The sequence below is a fragment of the Monopterus albus genome, unplaced genomic scaffold (genome assembly GCF_001952655.1).
Source record: "Monopterus albus unplaced genomic scaffold, M_albus_1.0 scaffold18.1, whole genome shotgun sequence".
Lineage (NCBI taxonomy): Eukaryota > Metazoa > Chordata > Actinopteri > Synbranchiformes > Synbranchidae > Monopterus > Monopterus albus.
Window position 1 is genome coordinate 8,564,652 of NW_018127898.1, and position 5,037 is coordinate 8,569,688.

At 39.5% G+C, this 5,037-nt stretch overlaps 1 protein-coding gene across 17 annotated transcripts in view; it reads right to left on the reverse strand.

The window, feature by feature from the left end:
* foxp1b (forkhead box P1b) overlaps positions 1-5,037 on the reverse strand; it is a 161,885-nt gene that overhangs the window by 137,386 nt on the left and 19,462 nt on the right. For 13 of the 17 annotated variants that reach the window (XM_020592903.1, XM_020592902.1, XM_020592893.1 and 10 more), the window contains exon 3: positions 1,470-1,531. The exons of the other annotated variants lie outside the window; for them this stretch is intronic. The gene's annotated coding sequence lies outside the window, so the exon portion shown is untranslated. The remainder of the gene's footprint in view (positions 1-1,469; positions 1,532-5,037) is intronic. 17 annotated transcript variants of the gene reach the window in all.

Here is a 5,037-nt window from a genome sequence, read left to right on the forward strand (position 1 = left end):
TGCCTGCTGGGACGGTTTCATCATCGTGCCTGACCCCCCCTGCTGCTTGGAATGGCAGGAGTTGGGGAGAGCGGGGAGGAGACAGCCTCATCTTCACAGTCAGAGATTTAATTGCACGCAGATTCCATTACCTCTGCACAAATGTCACATTCTCTTCTGATCAGGGGGCATGGCAGCCACTGGCACTGGCAAGCAGCCAGACTACAGTGCAGAAAGTGTTCAGCCAATCAGCACTCCCAGGGCAGACAGAGGTGAGCAAAGGGACAGAAACACTATAGTATGCCAAAGATGTGAAAAAACAAAGGAGTCATGGACACAAAGTAGCTGACAATGCAACATTTAGGCAGAGGGTTGCCAATTCTGAAGATGAATATCTTTAAGTATTCTGGACAATAAATCAATTTTATATCAAAACATAATTTGAGAAAGTTACATTTTTATGTTTAATTATAGCCTTTAAAGGCTAACGAACATTTTCATTATCCATTAATCTACTGATTATTTTCTCTATTAATCATTTGGTCTATAAAATTGCAGTAAATACAGAATAATTTGCAGAGACTAAGGTGACATCTTAAAATATTTTGTTCAACCACAAAACCTATTAGTACTCACATTTGGGAAGCATGAACCAGCTAATTTTAGGATTTTGCTTAAAATAAAAACTTTATTTTATTGTCAAAATAATTAATATTACACTAAGGGATCAATGATTTCACATGTGTAGCCTATAATTTTATAAGAAGAGGAAAGCTTTAGCCAGAAACCATCTACTCTAACTGCTAAACTTACAGCTGTTGTCTAAAAATGCAATTAGCATTACTTCTGTAATTCTGGAAATGTGAAGAGACTGAGAGTCTGTCTGCTGTTCAGACATGTACAGTATGTAGTTAGCAGCTAGTTTGGTACAGAAATTAAAATGACTGACAGTGGATAGACAGTGAATCCCTTGCATTAGTTAAATGCCAGACTATCATATCACTGTTATAAGATTATTCATTTAAAAGCTTTGAGCCTCCAGGAATAACGTAACGTACGTTGTAACGTAGCCCTGATTAGCTCTGCTGATTTTAAACTAGTCCTTATCTTGACCTTTTTAAACTGATGGGAAGCAATTCAGGGGAACCTTTCCACACAAATATAGTCCTGGAGTTTAATTTATAGCAAATAATTGCTAAACGCATCAGTAAAAATGCAATTAGATGTTTTCCCTAAAATATTTGCTGCTATTCTGCAGTATTTGTATCTCTATCATTACTATCTGTGCTCACTGGGCCAAACAGTTAAGCAATAAAACTGATAAAAAACTGAGAATGGATCTGTTGGAATCTACTTCAAGCTAACTATGGCCTGCTACAAATGAGTCTAATAGTCAAAACTAACTGTGTTTTGGAGTGACTTCACAGACTAATGGTGCACGCATTACTGTATGAAAGAAGAAAAGGCTTAGAGGGAGGATTGCCACATACCCTGATCACTGGTGCAGGACAGACTGGCACTTCATTCCTCCAATCAGAATTCAGGTCACAGTCTTAAGGGCAGGACCCGGGTGGGGGGGGCATTCACACAAACAGAGAGAGAGAAAGAAGGAAGGAAGGGGAAAGATACAACGATTACAAACAGGAAGTGAAAAGGTGGGGAAAGCCCCAACTCAGGTCCACTGAGCCCACATGTACAGAAATTACATAAGAACTTGCAAAAATAAACAAACGTTGACAGCCGCAAGTTTTTGATACGTTATGACACGCTGATTCCTGTGGGCACCTCCTGGCCTACATGCATATCAAGTTATCTTTCTTTCATCTCTGAACATGCTGATAACAATGTATGGCTGGCACACAACATAAAATAGTAGGAAAAGTGTATCACAATAACTGGTTGGGTGGTTCATTTTTCACTTTAAAACAGTTACGTGTCACAGAGCTGCCCTTTATAAACCTGTGGTGAGCCCACATGAAAAACACAGTATACTCATTTCAAATAGCTACATGTGATTTCAAACATAGTTACAGCATAATGACTGAATCATATTAAAACTCAATACTGAACCTACTATATTTGTTTCCACTTACTGCAGTATTTATTTGTATCTATATAAAGTTCCCCATAAAAAAAATGTGACTGTTAGAAAAGTCACAGCAGTCTGTCATTTAAATACATTTCAGATACCACATTACAAAAATTAAATCACAAACATGCTAACAATGTAACCACGATAAGATGACAAATGTAAGCACTGCAAAACCGCATGACTGTATGACACCAAATAAAATACCAGAGATGTGACTGCATTCACAGTAACAGTGACACAAACCCTGCAGTAGTCTCCACCTTAGTAGGAAAGCAAACATTTGGAATATTACTCTTTTTTTTACATAAATGATGCATGACTTGTACCATTGTGAAAACATCTGAACCAAGCTGGACATTTTGTTTATTCAAAAACCTGGTTATGCTCAAAAGCATTCATATGTATCCAGACAAACAAGTGGAAAGATTCTAATGATTTTCAGATTCAGTTTGGATCATGCAAATGAGGCAGCAGAATGGATGTCTTCTGGTTTTGTCCCTGTCACAAGAGTCATGGTTGCATGTGTGGTTCGTTGCCCCATGATAAATGTGTGTACGAGTCTGCTGTTTAATGTGGCCCTCTGCAGCGGCACAGTGAAGCAATTCAGCTCCCACCTAATTGGCCTGTTCTATGGGAAAGCGTGTCAAAAACCAAATCTATAACTGTTTCTGTTTGTAGCAGTGTAGCTCTCCAAGCAGACACAACAAACCACAGCCCAACTTCCCAACTCCTCATAATTCACCAGTGTGGAATTCAACAAACCCCATTAGTGCAGCCTTTGTTTCCACAGCCCATCCACATTCCTAGGCCTACCATTGGCCCCAGATAAGACTCTTCTGATTACTCAGTAGCATGCCTGTCATTACTGCTGAAAATATGTTGATCCCAACAGACAGCTTTGCCTCTATAGATTTACAGCTGCACCATTGTATCTCTATGTCCCTCAAAAGAGGCTCTTTCTTTTAAAGGTCCCTTCACTTTGGGATCAGCAGCACAGGGCACTCAGTGACTTTAGCCAGACTCACTGCCATGTCTCCAACATACAACTTACTCAGGCTTTCCAAACTACTTAATAAGAAGCTTCAAAAGAGATGGAATTTATGTGCGGTGTCACAAAAGGGATGTTAGTATAGCATGAGAGTACATATAGTTAAGAGGCAACTTTGAATCTTTACAGCAAATTAACAAGCTCTGTAATTTATGTTTTATAGTGTAATCTATCCATAAAAATACTAAACAAACAAACACCTCAAGATATACTGCACGCTAAGATACTGACATAAAGGGTTTTTTTCTCACTTTGTGGCCTTCTGCATGCCAGCTGGCCAACACTCAACTCACTCCTGCCCTGCAAACATGTAGGTGTAATCCCCATTTTCACAAAGTACTGTATGTCCGTTTCTGAAGAAACTTCAAATCCAGCCACTTTGGAGCATGTATGTTAATTGTCACTCATTTGCAAACTATACAAATATGTGAAGCTCTCTGTCCTTGTTGAGGAGTATGAGCAGGCTGAGAAATTAGCACCCGGCAGATGTTAAATGATGGTTTTTGATAAAATAAATTAACAGAGGTCACGTGCAGCACATTGGATAACTTAAGAAACAAACAAACCTAATACATAAAGTGCCATTGTTATTCTGGCTGCTTAAAGCTACAGTATGTACTATAACTTAGAGCCCATGGCATCCTCATTTTGCTCATTTCCAGCCATTTAATGTTTAATCTTGGGTACTTCTAGATTAACTTTACATCCGTCATAACTCCATATTGTCTGTAATTATTTCAGAATGATAAAACCCAAGCGCCTCTTCTAAAAACGAGGGGATAGTTCGTGAACAAGCACAACTCCTGTTGCTGGTGTTGTGTCAAAAGTGAACAGCACAATGAACCGCAATGGCATTAATTAATTTGAATTTCTCCTCCACAGATAGGTGAATGATGGTATATGTACAAATGAAAACACTCTAAACAAAGCAGGTAACTGAGAAACTCCATATTTTAACTGGCATAATGCAGACAGTAACTTCTCCAGCCTTACAACAATTCTCTCTAACTTCACAGAAACAAGGCATTGACATGCAATGTGTTGTTTTTTACTTACCATTAAGTCTCACAGAGTACTGGAAACGTCACTCCATTTAAAGTAGCTCCAGGGTTGGTAAATCCAACCGGTGGTCGCTATCTCTTCCCCCACACGACCACATACAGTCCCAAAGTCCCAAAGTAGTAATATGAATTCCAACAGGTAGGGTAGCACTGGCAATATCATGATGGATCGTTAATCTGCTTGTTAACCAGCAACACATCACATGCGGCAGACACACTGGCCTCAAGCAGCCAAAGCAAAGCTCCAGGGGAAGCAAGCATTGATGAGCTGAACATTCACCCGCCCAGGGTGCTTCACTGGCCGGCTGCTTGAACTTTAGACCCAGTCAGGTAAAACAGCGAGTCCCTGTACAGGAACATTCCTGGACATGCAGTAACCTCGGGCCCTGTATTTTTCAACACATCCTCTGGTCACAGTGCAGCAGCAGGAGGTAAGATATGCCCACAAAACCGCACACAGCCGAAAAATTCTGCATTTACAGTGGCACCAGTGGATGTCAGGCAAGCTCACATGACCGTGCAACGGCCTGGAGATTATGACAATTGAAGAAGATCCTTAAACTATTAAATTAATACGTAATTTTGTTAGAAAAAAAGTCTTGCGAGTGAAAGTTTGCGAGACTTGTATAAACCAAGCTGCTTCTGCATATACAGTGGGTACGAAAAGTATTCAGACCCCCTTAAATTTTTCACTCTTTGTTATATTGCAGCCATATGCTAAAATCATTTAAGTTCATTTTTTCCTCATTAATGTACACACAGCACCCCATATTGACAGAAAAACACAGAATGTTTGACGTTTTTGCAGATTTATTAAAAAAGAAAAACTGAAATATCACAGGGTCATAAGTATTCAG